Source organism: Lepisosteus oculatus, chromosome 14, assembly GCF_040954835.1.
Source record: "Lepisosteus oculatus isolate fLepOcu1 chromosome 14, fLepOcu1.hap2, whole genome shotgun sequence".
In the NCBI taxonomy this organism is placed as follows: Eukaryota; Metazoa; Chordata; class Actinopteri; order Semionotiformes; family Lepisosteidae; genus Lepisosteus; species Lepisosteus oculatus.
This window is the reverse complement of record NC_090709.1, coordinates 53573202-53595977: the sequence shown is the minus strand read 5'-3', so window position 1 is coordinate 53595977 and position 22776 is coordinate 53573202. Positions and strand designations below refer to the sequence as shown.

Genomic DNA, 22776 nt, shown 5'->3' with positions numbered 1-22776 from the left:
CACAGACCATAGGATACAAACTAGCCCCCTAGGAGGAACTACAACACACTGCCCCTTACAAAACAGGATAAAAACAAGCCAGCATGGACACAGTGTTCCAGAACAATGCCTGAAGAAGACCCAGGCAGAAACATAGCGACACACAGAAAGGCAAGATAGTCTTCCTATGGAGCCACAGATTCTACAGAGTTAAAGCTGCCTAACAGTGGAAACCTAACGGTGTCAACAAAGCTTTAGGCATTTAAATGGTAAGTATGGATCAATCCAGAGTTGACAATGCACGCAACCATATGGTCACCCTCCACACTGCCTACACAGCAAACATGTCAGACAGGATACCTTCCACCAAGGAACCAGGATCATCTACAAAATGATCCAAACAGTCCACCATTTACAAAACACAGCAGTTTTATTGGACGGGAGAACCGAGCACCCGCCAGCCTACGACGGAAGACCGAGGAACTCATAAAACCTGCCAAGCCACCTAAACTCACATATCTGAAGCTGGTAAGCAATGCCAAAAATTGGCTTCACACCTCACTGCAGATCCTCGAAGAGCACTACGACGAAAATCTGTCATACAACTAGAGGATCTTGAGCTTCCCCACTGGGAGGAAGCTTTCACACTTACTTCCAACTGATCAAAGAAACATTATGGGAGGAAATTGCAGAACACCACCTTTGGACCCTACAGTACACAAACTATCAATACTGGGTTAGGGAAGGACACTCGGGCAGATCAAATTATCACAGCAGTTTTTAGATTCTACAACGACTTCTACTGGAAAGACTGCGAACAAGACCAAGTAAGAGTTAAGTTGTTTTATAAAGTCATTATTTTAGAGCAAGGTATAATTCTGATAAAAATACAATAAACAATATGGTGAAGCTATTGGAGAGAAAATTAAGGCTCGGTTAAGAAACTGAAACAGTCTTGACTTGTTCCTTTACACAAAAGTTATTTATTTTCAAAAGAGACCCATGAGGATTCCTCTGGTGTGCAAGACCTGCCTGAAGACATTTGACCAGTTTCCTCTTCACCTAAAGAGGGTGTGTATGAAATGAGCCTCAGCAGAGGAGATCAGCAAGGTCCTTCTCCAGGCCAGGAAGGACTTGTTGAATCACTTGAGGAATCGGCAGGTCAGGGATTGCAAGAGCATAGGGCTCATGTGTGGTGAGAATGTGAGACTGGCGGAGTCCATGGACTGTTTTATGTGGAATCTTGAAGACACATCAGCAAGGTAAGATATTTAGAATTTATAAGGGTTCTTCTGTTTCATTTCTAACCTTTACCTTTATGTAAGGGTATGTTAAAATGATATACCAGTGGTCCAGATGCCCTGAGCAAGAGGCTGCTGTCCAGGAGGAAGAGATGCCAGAGACTGAAGTGGAAGAGGAAGGGGAAGATGTGAGTTCTGGAGAACTTTCTATTTTTTCCAAATGTATCTTTTGTTTTATACTTGTATTCTAGTTTGTCTTAGAAGTAAAAATGTTTAAATGTGTATTTTGTATTCCTTCTGTCCCCCCAGTTCTTAAAAGCCATCAGCAGGCTTTCAGGAAGATGGTGACCCAGGCTGGACTGGACAGAACGCACTCCCTGGATGCTCCTCACCTGGCTGGGTTTAAACAGGACCTTACCAAGGATCTTGGAGTGGCAGATTGCTCTCAGGAGGTATTTATTTTTTAAAGGCATTTAAAATTGAGCAGTGATATTTCCATAGCACATGTTTTTACTCCTTAGCTTAAAATTCACCCATGTGAAATCTCAGCCATAAACATAGTGACTCTACATTTATCAGGTAGAAAATGTTTCCAGATTCCTGTTTTTATGGATCCATCTGCATCTTCCTTAAACTTTGTAAAGGGCCTATCCAAAACAACAATTATTGTAACCAAATGAAGACCACTGGACTGTCTCACCAAATCATTGCTAATTATATTAAGAACATAAACCATTTTCCGGGCTACATCCTAAATGATATCAGTGTGAAAGTAGAGGATCCCAGCCTGGCTAACCTCATCATCAACTTCCAAAGTATCCTAAAGGATATTCAGAAGAAGAACAGTAAGAATGTTGCCAAGAGATTACTAAAATTAGGTCATTTTCATTATAAAACTTCTTTCAGTTGTACTTTTAATTTGAATACAAAAAAAGTTGATGAGTACGAATTTCTCAAACAGATATAGACAGTTGCAGAGTCCAGAACCAAGTACGAAGGATTGCTGGAAGGTGTTGATGGTTGCAAAGAGAGATGTGTTCCACAGACTGGGCAAGACATCACCTTACCTGAGCAGCTTCTTGTACTGTATTACCTGCAGGCCTTTCTCCACCTGAAGCACCTGCAGCACCCAGGGGTGGTAAAGAACATGTTAAATCTTTGCGCATAGCGCTCCTTTGGAAGAACTTTGTCCAAGTTCAAAAGCAATCGTGGGATTTACTTCATGCGTGCAAAAAGCATGCCTCGCACGACAGATTTAAATGGGGAATGGAGCCTGCTTCTTGCTGTTTTTCCTGTGGTTGCAGTTACAAAGTTGATCGTGCTTTCACATTCTGTTATCAGTATTCACTGGCTGAGCTTTATCAGTTGGTTCGTAAAGGAATCTCTGCTTCGGTTCCAGAAAAGTCATCTGTAGTGTGTTTTTTTCCGTGCCCATGGCAGTCTTTTAAAGCTGGTAGTAATGGCGGCGAAGTTAATTTTTTATCCTCTTTAAAAGAATAAGGACGGGCTGGGGCGAGCTCCATTTACCACTCTTTCAGCTAACTGCCGAACTCGCGAACTGATTACACTGCAGAGCCACAGGCGCCTCGCTTTTCGCCATTCTCTGGGTTAGGGTGAAAAAAAAACTTTGTTGGTATTAGCTGGCCTGCTGGGAGTACCTCTTCCTCACTGATAAGAAAGATTTGTGTTTCATCTTTCGCAAGCTGTATAGATTTCTTTCAAAACAAGTTGTTCCAGAAAGGAAACGAACACTTGCATGCACCTGAATTAAAAGGCATGGGATTTGCCCATAAGGATAAATTCTGTACAGTAAGACAGGAATAAAGGCACCGCTGGGAATCGGACCCAGGATCTCCTGTTTACTAGACAGGCGCTTTAGCCAACTAAGCCACGGCACCGGCAAAGTGCTGTCCTTTGACAGCCACTTGGACACGTCTCAACTGCTCTGAGACATCTGCGTTCGGTGTGCACCGAGCCTGCTCGCCTTGCAAGTTGCCTCATTTACATGCTGTAGCGGCGAGGCTTAATAATAATGCAGAATTAAGTGTTTCTGAGCTTCCCAAATGAGGCCCCATTTCTCTGTTCATCTCTGTGGTGCAGCCACAGAGAAACCATTCATGCAAGATGTTTTCTTTTGATAAGGACAGCTCCCACAGGGGGATGCACTTAGCTAAGCCTGGCTATCATGATCAATGGTCATCCATTGGCCCCTATCTGTTTAGGGAGTGCCAGTTGGACATCTGGACTGCATTACTAAGTGTCAGGAGTAAGTGACTCATATCTCACCTTGATCAACCAATCAGGGACCGGTAGGGCCGAGTAACCCACGTGGGACTCTGATGCCCATGGAACTTTCAGCCAATCAATGAGCTGAAGTTCCTCCAGGTAAAAACAGGCAACACAGAGAGCCTGAGAGATTCAGATTCAGATTCAGATTCAACGAGATTCAAATTCAGATGCAACAATTCTAAAGGGAATTCAAAGGAGAATTCCAGGGCAGGACGGCCCAGGAGCAGGAGGCTCCCAAGGGCAGGACATTCTCGCAGCGCGCCTCCTGACCATCCTGAGACTCAGCCCGGACAACCACGGAACGGCCAGTGTGTCCGAGCGCCAGAACTTTCCTTTGTTCTAAGAGTCTAGAGTGGAGGTTGCCAGAGAGTAACCAGCAGCAGGCCTCGTGAACAGGTCGGAACTGTGGACAGCTGAATTACTATTCAGAACTAGCTCTTCATCAGGAACGAACCGGTCCTCTTCCTAACTTGCTGGGACCCACAGTCATCTTTTCTCCTGTGCACAAACTTTGCTAGTTAAAGCCAACACTAACTAGCCGGTCAGTGAGCATCAGCAGCGCACCGTCGCAAGCCGCACAGCACAGCCTGGCACGGAGCCAGAGAGCGCGGATTGGACAGCAACAGCCTGCAACTGTTTCTTTGTGCCCGCAGGAGATCTGAATCCCCAGAGATTGGATGAGTATTCAACTTCAATGCATTACAGCTCGAGAATTCAATTGTTATCCAAACCAGTTGATATCAATTTAATTCCTAAGAGTTATGTACTTGTTTGAGTATCTAATGTAGAAGTTGTAACCAAGTTCACTTTACGAAACGGTCTTAATGAATGATATACTGAACGTATGTCCTCTTGATATGTGTAACACTTTGTAACTGACTGAATATATACCTTTTGTATTCTGATAACCCTCTCGATAAGATCTGTTAGGTTTACATGCATATACTATGTATTAATAAATGTATCCTCGTGTGTTAGTACCTGTGTGTGCGCGTTGTTTGAGTTATGTCGCATGGTTGGATTCTAAAGCCACCAAAAGAATCAACTTTGTGATTTACTGCTACAATTAATAATTGTCTCAGTAAATGCCCAAACCCTACAGAACTGGTGCCTTCAGAGAGCAACTATGATTACATATTTGGCGTCCCTGGGCCGGCTTAATCTACAATGCGATAGTTCCACCACTAAGAGAAAGGATGAGAAATGGCTTTTATCTGTCACTTTTCATGTCAGAGGATCTCAATCTGCTTTCCCTGTACAAGAGGATGTCCAACTCATGTAGCTAAAGACGTAGACGACAGTGCTCCACTGAAATCTTGATCTCACAACCCTCGGCATGACTCCGCTGTGTTCTGCTTTAGACAAAGGGGGGAAAAGACTTCTTTCATCACACGTTTTGCACTGTTTACGGTGTTTGCAGTGCTCTTTCTTAAATGAAAACCAGGAATCGGCACCATATGAGGTGAGACTAGATAATATTGGAACAAGTAGCCTCGCCATTCCATGCGTGACGTGAGCAAAGTGTAATTCCTGTCTTTATAGTGTGCTTGTTAGAGACATAGCTGGCACCCAGAGCGCTTTAAATCCAGGAGTCAGCAGCCCAAGACAAGAGAGTTTCCATCGTCTATGTTTTTTGCGTGAAGGGGGAAACCATGCGTGTGCTGCAAACGATCTTAGTATCGAAGTGCCGTCCCACATAACCGATCCGAACAATCTGCTTTACAGAGGAGCACTGCCGGAGCTTATCGTTGGCAAACTGAAGACCAGGCTGACCTCTTCTGTGACTCTTGAACACTGAGTCTCAAGGTTGTGAATTCAAGCTCCACGCTGGCGGGAAATTCCATAGGTAATGATCACATTTTCTTGCATGCTAATCAAAAGAAATATTAAGAAACTTTTCCCGATACCAGTTTTTTACAAAAGTAAAGGCACACGGCACATGTGTGCCACATCACGTCCGAGTTTAGTGACAACTACCTCAGAGATTGTAAGCTGGGTAGTTTCAGATCAGATCACTTTTTTTATCAAAGGTTCAAGCAAACCCGAATACTTTTGCAAGAGACATTTCAGAATCCCAGTCAAATCCAGTAAGATTGCTGGTACCTTTGAATTCGACTGAACTATAGCACAGATCTGCAGTCCACCATTAGAATACTGTGGGTGTGTTGTATAAGCCATACTGCCCAAAATAGTTCTAAAACATGAGAAGCATCCTCGTTTAGGAATGTGGTATAAAGTGAAATGGTCTGGGAAGAGTCCTACGTTTGAACAGTTCAAAATAGACGTAAAGGGGTATTTACGGACTCTTTCGAAATGTAAGAACGAGCTGTGCGGACCTTATCTTTATTTACCTTGTGTAATCGTTTTTCATAAAGTGTAATTGTATTATAGCATGTGCCCCTGACGATTTTCTTGATACGTTATATGTGCTCTTGTTTGTATTGTATGTAGTTTTGTTGTTCAAATAAAACGTAAAGGACACAACTTTCTGGATGCGGCTGCTGTAAAAATAAAATGACATCAAGGGTGCTGTACGCAGAGGTCTGAAACCTGCTCAACAGAAGATCTTTATCAAGAGGTGTTAAAGAAGTAGAGATCTCGCCATGAGAGGGGAAGCATCTCAGAAAAAGCAGGTGCAGTCGGTTCCACGGTCATAACGCCACTAATTCGGGTGACAAGAGCAAAACCCACCCGGCTTCCTCCGGGCAAGTAATGAGACAAAAAAAGAGGGCCCAGTGGGTAGCGTGGCCGAGCGGTCTAAGGTGCTGGATTAAGGCTCCAGTCTCTTTGGGGGTGTGGGCTTGAATCCCACTGCTGCTAGGAGTTTTTGTGTTACAACCACCAAATGGAGCAATGTGTTAAAAGCTACTTTATCAGCTTAACATCAAAGCAGGGAGAAAAAAGTGTTTCTTCTTCTCAACACAATTTATCGTTTCCACCTTCAGCAGGGAAGTTTGTCTACCAAGATCACTTTTGAGTCAGTGCAAATCACAGTGCGCCCTCAATTTTAATGTCGGTTGTGCTCCTTTTATCTGTGAAACGTTAATGTTCTGCATTTTCAAGTCGAGTCATCCTCAGGGGTAGAGCTGATTATGTCTTTCCGCATAGCGCTCCATCAGAAATAACTTGTCTAAGTCCAAAAGAGATTGTGGGTTTCACTTCAAGCAATCACAAAGAATACCTCACATGTCAGATCTAAATTGGGAATTTGTTGGTTACGAAGCTGAACGTTTGTCCATGTTCTGCTAGAGTATCCACTGGCTTGCCTTTATAAGCAGTCTTGGAAAGATAAGCTGTGCTTCATCTCAGGAAAAATCATCAGTACTGTCATTTTATTCTGTGTGTATGGCAGTTATTTAAAGTATATAAAAATCACGAGTTCATAGACTTATCCAAATATCAACGGGACCTTGTAAACCTGTCAGAAGAATTCCTTCAATCCAATAGTTTCACTCCAGGGACAAGGCAGGGAAACATAGAGAATTCTTATTTAAAGACAACATCCGTATTGGATTGCATGTAAGCAGGCACCACTCAGAATTCCTAATATGATTTTGAATTCAGTTTTGCAGTGCTTTAGTGCTTTACTACTTTCAGAGAGTCCTTTATTGACCTTGCTGAAGCAGAGAAGCGACATAATCACAATTGTGACCAGTTTTTCTGCTGTTTCTGGTTAATACTGATTATTATTTTGTATTTTGATTAGTATTTTTCGTAGCGTTCTTCCTCAGCTTTTTAGTTATTTGGTGAGCAAGAACCACTGAGAACGAGTCTGAATCAATCAAGAACACATATGGTACTGCTGTCCTGTGTATTACTGCTTCATCCTAATTGAGCTTTTCAGTGTTGAAGAAGACGTTTCCAATTTCGATTGCTGGTTTCAGAGGATGTGCTACAAGATCACAGATTCATTTGAAAAGATTTGGAGATGCATTGGCTGGGATTCAAACCTGGCTCAATTGCATGAAGGCACCTATACTCAGCAACGAGAGGAAAGGAGAAGGGGCCAGAGGTAGTGTGGCTGAATGGTCTAATATGCTGGATTTTAGGCTCCACTCTCTCAGGGGCATGGGTTTAAATCCCACTACTGCCCAATGTTTCAAGACCTTACTTCCTGTGATTTGTAATATGGTCAGTAAAAGCACTTTATGTAAGTATCTCTTATGTCAGCGCTACAAGTCACTTACTGCTCCACAGGTCCGGGGTTCAATCCCTGGCATCTTCAGGTGTTTTATATAACTGTACTCACATTGAAATCTTCTGTTGAGTGAGAACTCTTTGCTCGTGTTCATAGAGAGCCAGGTTTACCTTTTGAATCTCACCCGGGATTTCCTGAGAGATGATTCAGCGAGCGAGTCCTCCCTCTGGACTCCGCACTGAGCTGAAAGCTGTACGAATTCCTCACTGTGTGTCCTATACTGTTACAGGTGGTCCAGCGTAAATGTGCAGCACAGTGATATGAACAACTTGAACTTTTTCTGTATGTGAAGGAAAATGCAAAAGAGCATGTAAAGTATTGATCATATAAAATATCCATGGTACAACTCGATAAAAAACTGAAGCACAAAACAGCGACTTTTGATGATTACAAGAGATTCAAGAAACACAACCGTCCACAGATGGGTTCGGATCCTGAACGCTTAAGTCAAAAGAACAAAAGCGAAGTAAACTCTCTTCATTGTCTTATAGTTTATGTAATAAAACAATTTTTTACTTTCTTTATAATTTAAGTTTCAGTTTAGGAAAATCGTGCCCAGAAGCTACCAAAACTGGTAATGTTCACATAATGTGTAATGCCAAAGCAGCAGTTGGGGTGGGAAACAAAAGGCATTTCTTGGTATGAATCCTAAAACTTCATAGATGGCGTTCTAGGACTTCTTGCTTCAGATAAAGCTGTCAATACATCATAGATTTCTACTCAATCAATATCAGCAGTGTTATCACTACCGAACACTAAATATAGATCCTGGCAATAATTCATGAGTTGTTTGTTAGAAAATTGTTTATGGTTTTTTTTAAACATATTTTCAATACCAGACAAAAAGTCGAAAGTTTCAATTTCATGCAACTGATGAAATCTCTCTTCAATGGAAGTTATAAGTACAGTACATCCAAAATACTGCGGAATCAATCAAATTTACATGTTTCTTGTGGATCCAGAAGATCATTTTGAGACTCAAAACATGCCTGTCTTTTCTTTTTTCGAGGACGAAGGAGTAGCAGCAGGAGTAGCAGTTATGGCAAGAACGTGTTTAGAGTTCAGGACTTCTAATTTCTAATGCAGAGCCATCGACTCGGAAAGCACCGCCCGCGATAAAAGAAATTGCAGAATTGGTCTGTTCATGCTGCCTACACGCTTTGAATTGCTGGCATTTTCTGCAAGCGTTCCTTTTTGAGGGTTCATGAAATTCCTCACATTTGAGCCAACACTAAAATATTTCATTCGGGGTCGCCTAATTCATAGTGCAAACCGAATCTACAGGGGAATGCTGTGGAACATGAAGCCGTTTGTTATTCTGTTGTGAGGTGTGAGGGGCGGAATGCAAATCGAGTTGGTGAATAGAAAATGAAACAGGAGTGACTTCTTGAGCTACGAATTCCAAAAAGTATGAAAACCTGTGCATTTTAACAGTGCAGAATACTCACAAATTGCACTGAGTTGCTTGCTTTCTTCTGCTGCTTTTATATTTCAGTCATTCACTGTCAGCTAGCACTGGAACCATTCAAGAGAGGTAAAAACGGAAGCTGTCAGGAGTGGGATTTGAACCCACGCCTCCATTTGGAGACCAGAACACCCAAGCCAGCTGGAAAGACACATGTCCTTGAGTCTGGCGCCTTAGACCACTCGGCCACCCTGACAAGCGAAAGCAAGTGGTGTGCTGAATGCACCAGTAGTTGACTAAACTGAGTTTCTTCCCTGAAATTATTTGCTTGCGAAGACCCAAGTTGCCTTGAATGGATCTTGGAAATCAAATATACGGATGGATTGTTATTCGGTTGTGAGTTTTGAGGGGCGTATTATAAATTGAGTTGGTGAAAAGGCGCTTTTTGTTAGTCTGTCGGGAGGCTGCACAAGGTGTTTAGAGGGAGAATTCTAAAAGGCAGGCTCTCTATGTTTAACATCAAGAAAGATTTTTTTTTCTCAATGGAAATGCTCTTTGGCGCTTTCAGCTTTACGTAGGGAACAACGTCTGAGACCACTTTTGAGCCAGTGCAAATGGTAATGTGCCACCAAGTACATTTAATATTGGCTGTGGTAGCGAGCTGCTTTTGTTTGTGAAGCTTTTACTTCTTTAAGCTGAATCATTGGCAGGAGTAGCTTATTAAATCTTTGCTCATTGCGCTCCATCAGAAATACCTTGTCCATGTTCAAAAGAGATCAGGGGATTTACTTCATGCTTTCACATCGCATACCTTACACGAAAGATTTAAATGGGGAATTGATTGTGCTTCTTGATGTTGTTCCTGTGGTTGCCTTGGTTACAATGGTGAACGTTCTTCCACGTTTTGCTAGAGTATCCACTGGGTGGGCTTTATCAATTGGCTCGGATAGGTCATCAGTGCTCCGTCTCCAGAAAAATAATCAGCACTGTCTTTTTTCTGTGGGCATGACCGTCTATAAAACATATAAAATCACGAGTTCATTGATTTCTCCAAATAACAACAATACATTTTAACCCTTCAATCCAATAGTTTTACTCCAAGTAAAAAGCAGCGCAATATATAGAGAGATGACATTCAAAGATTTCAACGTTCTTATTGGATTGCCTGTATGCAGATATCGCTCAGAATTGCTTATATGATTTTAATTCAGTTTTTCTCTACTACTTTCAGAGTCTTTTATTGACCTTGCTGAAGCAGAGAAGTGACATAATCACAAATGCAACCAGTTGTGCAGCTGTTTCTGGTTAATAATCATTAATGCGAAAAAAAAAAGCTCCTTGCATTAAGATCAAGAGCAACCAACGCGCTCGCTTGTTGAGTTGGGTATTTTCCGAGCTACTCTTCCTTAGCTGTGTAGAGGTTTGATGGGTTTACTGAGACAATTATTCATTGCAGCAGCAATCACGAGGTGATTCGTTGTGGCTTTTAGAAAATCAATTGTCAGAACAACTAACAACGCACACACACGGGTTCAATACACGAGATACAGTTATTAATATAAATTGTGCACCAAACATATACCAGTCTGCCTGGATACAAGCGGCAGACCTTACTGTGAGGGTTATCAATACACAAGGTATATAATCTCGAAGAGATGCAAACACAAAGAGATACACAACAGAGAATATATGTCAATATATATCGTTCGGTTACCAAATCGCTAATCAGTGTTATTACCCACTGTTACTCTAAACTCGGAAGTAAATGCAATACTCATGAATTAAATTGATAACAACTTATGTTGAGGTACAATTGAATTCTCGAGACGCAATGTAGAACATGGGGTTTACTTATCCGCTGTGTATGGATTTGGAATTTCCTGGCACGAACACCAAACCAGCTGACAGGCTCTGTTGCAGCCTCGGTTCCAGCGGTTGTCCAATGGGCATTGTCCCGGCGTCCTCTGGCTACCGACCAACCAGTCGAGGTGCAGCTCAGAGTTGGACGGGCGGAGGAATCTGATTGCGGCGCGCAGGGCAGTCGTTGCTCCGAGGGGATCTACCAGCAGTCCGGCTGGCTAGTAGAAAGTCTCTATGCACAGAGTGTGACTGCGAGTCCTCACAAGTCACTCTTTTGCCCGGGAAGAAGCTGGTTCGTTCCCGGACCAGCGCTGCTTCTGAATAAACTATTCAGGTTGTCGACAAGGGTCCAACTGTAGGCTGCCGTTGATCAAGCGGAGCATTCACGTTGGTAGAATTCTGAGTACGTACGGGATCCTCGGTCTCGTGCTTAGAACAAAGTCCAAGTCCCAGTGCAGACAACAGCAGTTGTCACATGATTGTCTCTGAGGATGCCCGAAAATGGCCAAGGAGAGCCCCGATCTGAGCTTGCGCTCCGTTTTTGACCAAGACACAGATGTGTGCTGATTGGTTGAGATTTTGGCGGGCATTGGAGACCCACGTGGTGTTACCACGCCCTGCCAATCCCTGATTGGTTGATCAAAGTGAGATATGAGTCACTTACTCCTGACGCTTAGGAATGCAGTCCAGATATCCAATCGGCACTCCCTAGAAAGATAGGCGCCAATGGATGACCATTGATCATGATAGCCAGGCTTAGCTAAGTGCATCTCCGTTTGGGAGCTGTCCCTTATGAAAAGAAAACATCTTAAATCAGCCTGCATGAATACTTTCTCTGTGGTTGCACCACAGAGAGGGAGAGTGAGATGGGGCCTCATTTAGGAAAGCACAGCAACGCTTAATTCTGTCTTATTAACAAGCATTGCCGCTACAGCTGTAAACTTATTTGGCGAGCATGGACCTCTGAGAAGGAGTCTGAATCCATCAAGAAGACAGGAATTCTAATATCGCACTGCCGTCTTGTGTACAAAATATTTGTTCAGCTCTAACGTCTGTGTGCGTTGACAAGGCATCTCAAACGGACATATTAAATAAGAAAATGATCCTTTCTGTTACCATTCCTGCAGTTGGAGCGTTGTTTCACCCTTTTACGTTCTACAATATTTACAGACAAGGTTTTATCACTGGAGTTGTACAGAACAAGTGTGCATCAGTCCATGAAAATCATCAGTACTGCTGTTTTTCTATGCATTGTTTAATCAAGAGCACTTAAAAGATGCAAAAGATGGATTGTGTTCTGTGAGCACCTGCACATCTCTAAGTCACTTCCACAGGCATCTATGTTGGGGATGTAGCTCAGTGGTAGAGTGCTTGTCTTAAATGTATGAGGTCCTGGGTTCAATCCCTGGTTTCTCCAAGTGCTTTATGTTACTGTGCTCACATCGCAGTCTTCTGTTGAGTGAGAACTCTTTGCTCGTGTTCATAGAGAGCCAGGTTTACACAATTAAACTCGAAGTGCTACAGTGTTCTCTGAAGTTTTAAATGTACCTCCAAATTATTTAGTTCTGTTAACTACCAAAGAATGTGAACTAATTTAAAGCCACATTCAGGAAATCCAGAGAACATCTTCACACTTGTCGTGGCTGTTGCAAAAAAACCTCACCCGGGATGTTGAATCTCACCCGGGATTTCCTGAGAGATCATTCACTGAGTGAGTCCTCCCTCTGGACTCCGCACTGAGCTGAAAGCTGCGCGAATTCCTCCCTGCGTGTCCTGTACTGTGTAGCACAGTGACAAGAACGCCTTGAGTTTTTTTCTGTATGTGAAAGAAAATGCAAAAGAGCATGAAAAGTATTGATGGTATAAAATATCCATGGTACAACTCGAGAAAGAACTGACGGACAAAACAATGACATTTGATGATTACAAGAGAAACACAACCGTCCGAATATGGGTTTTGATCCTGAACACTTGTGTTAAAAGACAAAGCAAAGGATATAACCTGTAAATGTCTTCATGTCTTACAGTTTATGAAATAACACAATTTCTTCCTTTCTTAATAATTTCTTACTATTGATAGATGCTTTTTTGAATTTTAACAGAATCACAATTACAGACATTTGGGGTTAAACTGTTATTCACATATTCACATATAATTATGAGACTCAAAATATGCCTGTCTTTTCTTTTTTCGAGGACAAATGGATTATTGAGGTGTAAAGATGGGTTCAAAACCAAAATCATCTGCTATTGCTGCTGTTTCTTCAAATCCTTTAATTGATCAATGATATCGAGGAATAATATTATACAAATTGTGGTTTTCTGTGAATTGCCAATTTTATTGTAATTACATCTTCGTTTACAGATGTCTTGCATGTATCACAAGGTATTACAGATGCAGCAATTCAAAATGGGTGGGGTATTTCGCGGCATACCCCGGTGGGCGTGTCGCGGTGTCACGCAGTATCACGCGGTTAATCGCGTCATTTGGTGTCATCCCGGAAACTATCCGGCGTCACCTTGTAAAACCGCCAGGGGGAGCTTAACCTCTCATGTACAGCATTTGAGCTTTTAATTTTGAACTGTGTATTACAGCATGTTAATCATCAGTCATTAAAATGTTGGTATATTTTATGAAAGCAAGATTGCTCAGTTGGACAAAAGTACACAACCTACCTTTATCAGAAATATTTATGCATCAAAGCCTTTACCGAAGATATTACTAATAGTATTAATAATGGATGACTTTGGACAAGCTGTATACTCAAAGTATAATTTCTTTAGCACATTTGTACAAGCACTTGGAATCTGTCCAAGCCATACTTTGTCAGGCATTTTGTTTTACTTCAACGGGCATAAAAACTTCCTTGCTTTTAACAGGGCGTTTCATAATTTCTAACTACGAAAATGATTTAAAATGCGACACTTATCATTCAACTAGAGCTCAAAATATCACAAGGATACTCAAGAGCACAGCAAAGACTGTATTAAGAGATACTTGTATGTAGCAACACTTTCTTTTCCGTATACCAGATTTTATGGAACGACTTCAGAGGGGTGTCAGCCGGTCAGATTCCAGGAATCGGTACTTTAAAGGAAAAATACACACCGGTATTCCATTTCTCCCTAACGATTTAAAGCATCGAAGTATATAACTAGCATGTGAAATAGCGTGTGAAAAAATGGTAGTTTTAAGCTTTTCTGCTAATATAATATGGAATCGCGTATCTAAAGAATTTAATAACGATATGATTATATTCGTGTACTGCGACAGGGCTGTGTAGGGCTGTTTCGCCTCTCTCTTTATGCAACTTCCCTAGTAGCCTACTGGTCTACGTGCCCAACTATCAACTCATGGGTTGTGTGTTCAAATCCAGCTTGTGCAAACATTTCTTTGAAAAAATAGAATAGCGATATTATGGACAATCAATTGACTTTTATATTTCAAAATATCACAACATGATCGATTCTAAGTCATTTTTGATAACAATGAATAGTCACCTTCTTCCCTTCTGACAATGGTCCCTGTTTCTGCTTCCTGCTTCTAGTGTGTGTGTGTGTGCAATAGAGTAAATTTTTATAGAGAAATGCAGGCTGGACAGTATGCGTTACAATATAAACATTTATATTGATTTAAATCGTCATCTGATTTAAATCGCAAACGCGAGTTTAATTATATGTGTTTTTTAATCATAATTAGGCTAATGCAACATAAATTGATACAGTATCTTTGTCTTCTAAGTATCTTAATAAACTTTCAGCATACCTTTCTACCCGTTTAGATTTATATTTCTTGGGATTTTGGGATCAAACGTGGAAGGATTAGATTGTAATCGTTTTTATTTTTCAAATATGAGATTGTATTTCTGAATGTTATGTTACACCTACAGTAGTTCACTGCTTTAAATACATCGAATTAAGAAAGTTATGTGTAGCACTTTAGATATTTTTTTCTGAACCTGGGAAAATCTGATCATGTTTCTCTATAACAATAATAAAAAACTTTATTTTACATATCACCTTTAAAAGTGGCATCTCAAAGCAAAAAAGTAGATGGGAAAAACAGTTAAAAGGGACCAAAGTAAATACCAGACAAACACAAACGTGTTTTTAATAAAATGCTTTTATTCATATAGCAGAGAGTGAGAGGGACATCCAGCAGGGAGAGACACACACACCGGTTTCCATTGACAAAATTGTTTTTTTTCAATTCCTCTTGTCTAACAGGAATGTTTTGTTGTGGACAGACTGTTAGACTAGAGGAAAAGAGCGCCTCCTTCTACGAAGCATTTTGTTGATCCGATCACTAATTCTTTTCCAGTCGCACGCAGTAAGGGTTGAGAATCTCCGATTCACCATGCTACTATTGGTTTCCCGGAGATTGCAAGGCAAGGGACTTTTGCCTCTGGACCCATCGAAATTTACAGACGTGGCCCACCCCCAGTAAATTTCAAAAGTCACAAGATTTCGAAACACGAGGGCGGCGTAGCGGTCGGCTCTTGCTTTCCCGTCTATGCTGATGCACTGCAAGTACAACCCCCCCTCCATCTCCTGAGTGATGGGTAGTTGGATATCTGGGAGAATTATTCGTCCCACTGGCGTCTGTGAATTCCGCTCTGTAAATGGTGCTTCCTGGGGGGAGATAGACGGCGGGGACAGCATCAACAAATTCCTGCGCGGTGGTGAGCGGAGAGGCCGGGATGGAGTGTCCTGAGGCGGTGTGTGCTCTGCGGGGGGCAGAGCTTCCGCCAGGCATTGCAACCTGCGCGGCGGGGAGAGGCACTTTTCGGGAGACAGCTGCTCAACTGTTTGACTGCTGGAACATACTGTCTCCTTCCTCTGCATTTTCAGGAGTGTCTCTAGCCTCCCAGTCCTCCCTAGTAATGCATCGTACTGCTCCCGCTGCTGCCGAAATGTCTCCACACAGATGCTGCTTCTACAGGTTGGCACCCTGGCCAGTGGCCGAGAGTAGAGACCCACGGCCTGTGGCAAAATAACATAATTCATGTAAGAAATAAAGTCACACAGTAGTATTCATCAGTCGCGGAACAGAAGTGAAAATAAACTTTTCTTTTTTTCCGTCTTACCGCTTTCTTTTTTACTCTCCTGGTGGTAGATCGTTTCGCCCGTGCGGTGTTTTCTTGAAGAACAGGCTACGAAGAAATAATTATAATTGAATTTAAAATTCAAAACGGCAATAATACCTTGTAATATACGCTGTAATCACGTATTTCAGATGAAGTCTGCTGTATTTGCTTACCCTTCGCTCTTTGGAAGCTGGGGCGGCAGAAGCACCCCGTCTCTTCCCGTAAAAGGTCTTGGTCTCCATATTGTACTATGGTCGCTGTAGTGCAGGTTCGCAGTTCTTTTTTTGTGATGGGAGCTCACCCAATCCCTTTGTGTATTTATGCTATATTCACATGTACAGCTAGAATGTTCATTGTCTTCCAATGAAAGGCGGGTGCCTCTTGCCAAAGTCGGGAGACATTAGAGGCTTGCCACACCCGGACTGTTAAACCACCGCATTAGCACGTCAAAGCCCATTGAGGACCCGGGCGCAATAGTTGTTTTGTCCCTTGATTTACTGATGTGCATTAATTAAATCTTGTCATTCAGGTCTTTTTTTCTCTATTTGAATTGTCGTTTACACATGCACGACTTTAAAAGCTAGCAAGACAGGTTTCGATTCACATTAGCTGGCGAGCCTTGTAAACAAAAAAACGAATAATAATGTAACATGCCACTGTTTGTTCATGAACAAAGTTACACTGAGATTTCCTTAGATACCCAATTAAAAAATAAATAAATAAAAATTTGAATCCCCTGCGGAACACATTCCATAAGAATCAGCAGTTTTACAGTATATATCGCCTTTAAAGGTGGCTTCTCAAAACGCTTTACAGGATAAAAACAACCAGAACAGGAACAACAACAATATTGTATTTCATTGCACTTTGAAAACCAAGTAATAACTTAACTATACGTGCAAACGTTTCATATGTTGCTGTTGTGAATGCCTGTGGATTGTATCTTATTTGCCTTGAGTCCTGGTTATCTCTCTCTCCCTTCCCCCCTCTCTCCCTCAATTCAATTCAATTCAAGGTGTTTTATTTGCATGACAGATGGGTACAATCAGTGTTGGGTATGTATATTTTGATATTTACACCCGGCGCGGCACCGAGGGAGCATCTGCATTTATAACTTAGTTTTTAAAATTAGTCAAGCAATATGAAGCATCTCCTTTTACTTTTAAGTCCCTTAAATACATTGAGCACAGCTTTCTCGCCACTTAAGATTGCTTTTTGATACCATCCTTACAAAAAGCAGAAACTTTCCGATGACTCACAGTACAAGTGGAAAGATTACAGATTTTAATCGTCTTTAATTTTATTACGTTATACGTTTTAGGAACGTTTCATCTAAACAAACACCACAAAACTATTCTCGATTGTATTTCTGAATGTTATGTTACACCTGCAGTAGTTCACTGTTTTAAATACATCGAATTAAGAAAGTTAGATGTAGCACTTTAGATCTTTTTTTCTGAACCAGGGAAAATCTGATCATGTTTCTCCATAACAATAATAAAAAAATTTATTTTACATATCACCTTTAAAAGTGGCGTCTCAAAGCAATACTGTAGACTGTAAAAACAGTTAAAAGGGACCAAGGTAAATACCAGACAATCGCAAACGCGTTTTCAATAAAATTATTTTATTCATTCAGCAGAGAGTGACAGGGACATCCAGCAGAGAGAGACACACACACTGGTTTTCATTGACAAAATTGTTTTTTTTTTTCAATTCCTCTTGTCTAACAGGAATGTTTTGTTTGTGGACAGACTGTTAGACTAGAGGAAAAGAGCGCCTCCTTCTACGAAGCGCTAGTTTAGTACTATAAAATACTATTAAAATCTGTAATCTTTCCACTTGTACTGTGAGTCATCGGAAAGTTTCTGCTTTGTGTAAGGATGGTATCGAAAAGCAATCTTAAGTGGTGAGAAAGCTGTGCTCAATGTATTTAAGGGACTTAAAAGTAAAAGGAGATGCTTCATATTGCTTGACTAATTTTAAAAACAAAGTTATAAATGCAGACGCTCCCTCGGTGCCGCGCCGGGTGTAAATATCAAAATATACATACTCAACACTGATTGTACCCATCTGTCATGCAAATAAAACACCTTGAATTGAATTGAATTGAGGGAGAGAGGGGGGAAGGGGGAGAGAGATAACCAGGACTCAAGGCAAATAAGATACACTCCACAGGCATTCACAACAGCAACATATGAAACGTTTGCACGTATAGTTAAGTTATTACTTGGTTTTTAAAGTGCAATGAAATACAATATTGTTGTTGTTGCTGTTCTGGTTGTTTTTATCCTGTAAAGCGTTTTGAGAAGCCACCTTTAAAGGCGATATGTACTGTAAAACCGCTGATTCTTATGGAATGTGTTCCGCAGGGGATTCAAATTTTTATTTAAAAGTAAAATCACCTTTAAAATTGGTAGTACCTTTTTTAGTACTATATTTTTGTATTATATTCCCTATTAATCAAACTCTAAGAGTATGTATCGGCTTGTCAGTCAGGTCTTTTTTCTCTATTTCAATTGTCGTTTACACATGCACGACTTTAAAAGCTAGCAAGACAGGTTTCAATTCACATTAGCTGGCGAGCCTTGTTAACAAAAAAACGAATAATAATGTAACATGCCACTGTTTGTTCATGAACAAAGTTATACTGAGATTTCCTTAGACAGCGATTAAAAAATAAACGTTTCATATGTTGCTGTTGTGAATGCCTGTGGAGTGTATCTTATTAAGCTCTAAATTGCATTTTGAGCGCGGTTTTTGACTTTTTTTAAATTGCATTTTGGGCGCGGACAGAACATACAAGGGTTAATGAACTGCGCCAAGAAATTTAAAATAGTATTCTTTAGGTGTGAGGGTAGGAGTGGACCACAGCAGGCATAATCAGCAAACCAGGAAAACAAAGAACAGGACAGGTGAAATGTGTATCCAGAAAGCGAATGATCAGAAAAAGGAAATGGTGTTACGCCCAGGTTTTCGACCCAATTGTTTTAACTTGCTAATGCATCAGACACATTTCCTGGCGTATTGTGTTTTAAATAAAATAGGAGTGTCTTTCCCTGGCATTAGCTCATCGGTATGGTGTAAGTTTTATCTGTACCATACCATACAGTATATAGGTACAGAATTCAAGCTGCACCACTGTATCGCTTTGGTAAGTGGACGGACAATGACCAAAATCACGAAAACTCTCTCACACCAAATAATGGAGATGAAAAGAAACGGGAAGTCAACACGGGACATTGTACAGCAGTTGGCTTCGATGGACATCTTCGTTTCTGAAAGCACAGTGAGATGGCATTATAAAGGGGAGAGGAGGCAAAGAGAATCTAAACCGAGGACGATTCAAAGGTAAATAAATTTCTAAAAATACCTTTCTTGCATGTAAATACAACTACGCACATTATTTTTAAAACTAACTGCTGATCTCTTTTTTTTTCCAAGTCTTATTGTGCGAGCTGTCGACAAACTGACTGATGAAAATGATGAGCTACCGGCGATGCAAGTCCAAAGATGGCTTTGGGCTGACCTCGGTGCGACCGTTAGCCCGACATCGATAAGAGGAGTACGCAGGAGGCTTGGATGGAGATACAGAAAAACCAACACATGCCCCATGATAAGGCAAAAAAACAAAGAGGAAAGACTCAAGCAAGCGCTCCAATGGATTGAACAGGGGGAGGCATTTCAGGATGTACTTTTCACCGACGAAACAACAGTGGCTCTGGAACAGTTTTCAACAATGGCATTTTGCAAAAAGGGGAGATATGTGGACAAGCCAAAGCCCAAACATCCACTGAAGGTTCACGTCTGGGGGGGTATATTTAGAAGAGGCCCGGGACCACTTCTTATTTTCGAAGGAATTATGGACCGTGTATTCTTCGAGGAAGTTGTGGTCACACAGCATGCTGCCCCATATATCAGGGAGCAGTTTGGATCAAGGCACCGTCTCTTTCAAGACAACGATCCGAAACAAACAGCAGCAAGGGCGAGGCTTATAGCAGAAGGAGTGAACTGGGTGAAAACTCCAGCCGAATCCCCAGATCTAAATCCGATAGAGATGGTTTGGCATTCGTTGAAAGACTACGTTCGGAAAACTGCTAAGCCCGTCACAAAGCAGGAACTGATCGATGCAATCTGTAAATTCTGGGAGGAAGAACTGACCGAACAAAATTGTAAAAATTTTATTAACAGGCTGTTTCGTGTTCTTCCTAGGATTGTTGACCGGGGCGGGGGACATTCGGGAATGTAAGTCTGAGAAAGACAGTCTCACGTTTGTGGACAGTCTGTCCACAAACAAAACATTCCTGTTAGACAAGAGGAATTGAAAAAAAACAAATTTTGTCAAATAATTTTTTTGAATCCCCGGCGGAACACATTCCATAAGAATCAGCGCTTTACAACCCTTACTTCGTGCGACTGGAAAAGAATTAGTGATCGGATCAACGAAATGCTTCGTAGAAGGAGGCGCTCTTCTCCTCTAGTCTAACAGTCTGTCCACAAACAAAACATTCCTGTTTGACAAGAGGAATTGAAAAAAAACAATTTTGTCAATGGAAACCGGTGTGTGTGTCTCTCTCTGCTGGATGTCCCTCTCACTCTCTGCTGAATGAATAAAAGCATTTTATTAAAAACGCGTTTGTGTTTGTCTGGTATTTACTTTGGTCCCTTTTAACTGTTTTTCGATCTACTGTATTGCTTTGAGATGCCACTTTTAAAGGTGATATGTAAAATAAAGTTTTTTATTATTGTTATAGAGAAACATGATTAGATTTTCCTTGCTTCAGAAAAAAAGATCTAAAGTCCTACACATAACTTTCTTAATTCGATGTATTTAAAGCAGTGAACTACTGTAGGTGTAACATAACATTCAGAAATACAATCGAGAATAGTTTTGTGGTGTTTGTTTAGATGAAACGTTCCTAAAACGTATAACGTAACAAAATTAAAGACGATTAAAATCTGTAATCTTTCCACTTGAACTGTATGTCATCGGAAAGTTTCTGCTTTGTGTAAGGATGGTATCAAAAAGCAATCTTACGTGGTGAGTAGCTGTGCTCAATGTATTTAAGGGACTTAAAAGTAAAAGGAGATGCTTCATATTGCTTGACTAATTTTAAAAACGAAGTTATAAATGCAGATGCTCCCTCGGTACTAGTATTTTAGTACTTAGTACTAAAGTACTAAGTATTTATTTTAGTACTAAAAATAAGATACACTCTACAGACATTCACAACGGTGACTGTCAGAAGATAGGACACAGCGGCTCAGGCACCTGCTGAATGGAAAAGGGGCACTTTAATGTTCTGTATGGCTAATACTAAAGCCAATACTAATATTCAATACTTTAATATTCTTTTCTGTATGTTTAACAATAGTGGGTACTGGCCTTATTCGTCCCTGCTCCCGTTGTTTGGTGTTAATGTGTTGTTAAGTGTGAATTTGTACCTGTTTCCCTGAGGTCTGGCTTTTTTTCTGGAAAACCATAACTCTGTTCTTGTCCAGATTGACTGTCGGCGCCCAGGTCTGACAGTGCTGCTCCAGCAGCGCCAGGTTCTGGTGCAGCCTCTGTTCTGTGGGCGACAGCGGGACCAGGTCGTCTGCAAAGAGCAGGAACTCGATTTCCATAATTAATGCAGATCAGTAAATCAAGGGACAAAACAATTATTGCGCCCGGCTCCTCAATGGGCTTTGACGTGCTAATGCGGTGGTTTAACAGTCCGGGTGTGGCAAGCCTCTAATGTCTCCAGACTTCGGCAACAGGCACCCGCCTTTCATTGGAAGACAATGAACATTCTAGCCGTACATGTGAATATAGCATAAATACACAAAGGGATTGGGTGAGCTCCCATCACAAAAAAAACTGCGAACCTGCACTACATTGACCACAGTACAGTATGGAGACCAAGACCTTTTACGGGAAGAGACGAGGTGCTTCTGCCGCCCCAGCTTCCAAAGAGCGAAGGGTAAGCAAATACAGCAGACTTCATCTGAAATATGTGATTACAACGTATATTACAAGGTATTATTGCCGTTTTGAATTTTAAATTCAATTATAATTATTTCTTCGTAGCCTATTCTTCAAGAAAACACCGCACGGGCGAAACGATCTACCACCAGGACAGTAAAAAAGAAAGCGGTAAGACGGAAAAAAAGAAAAGTTTATTTTGACTTCTGTTCCGCGACTGATGAATACTACTGTGTGACTTTATTTCTTACATGAATTATGTTATTTTGCCACAGGCCGTGGGTCTCTGCTCTCGGCCACTGGCCAGGGTGCCAACCTGTAGAAGCAGCATCTGTGTGGAGACATTTTGGCAGCAGCGGGAGCAGTACGATGCATTACTGGGGAGGACTGGGAGGCTAGAGACACTCCTGAAAATGCAGAGGAAGGAGACAGTATGTTCCAGCAGTCAAACAGTTGAGCAGCTGTCTCCCGAAAAGTGCCTCTCCCCGCCGCGCAGGTTGCAATGCCTGGCGGAAGCTCTGCCCCCCGCAGAGCACACACCGCCTCAGGACACTCCATCCCGGCCTCTCCGTTCACCACCGCATGGGAATTGGTTGATGCTGTCCCCGCCGTCTATCTCCCCCCAGGAAGCACAGCGGAATTCACAGACGCCAGTGGGACGAATAATTCTCCCAGATGTCCAACTGCTACCCATCAATCAGGAGATGGAGGGGGGGTTGTACTTGCAGTGCATCGGCATAGACGGGAAAGCA

General features: G+C 41.6%; 2 non-coding genes across 2 annotated transcripts; both read right to left on the bottom strand.

Moving 5' to 3' along the window:
- Window positions 1-3044: 3044 nt before the first annotated feature.
- trnat-agu (transfer RNA threonine (anticodon AGU)) lies at window positions 3045-3118 on the bottom strand. Its single transcript has one exon. It is a non-coding gene; the product is annotated as a tRNA-Thr (tRNA).
- A 6137-nt stretch (window positions 3119-9255) lies between these two features.
- Window positions 9256-9368, bottom strand: trnal-caa (transfer RNA leucine (anticodon CAA)). The gene is made up of 2 exons: window positions 9331-9368; window positions 9256-9301 (listed from the first exon to the last, which is right to left on the bottom strand). It is a non-coding gene; the product is annotated as a tRNA-Leu (tRNA).
- Between the last annotated feature and the right edge of the window lie 13408 nt (window positions 9369-22776).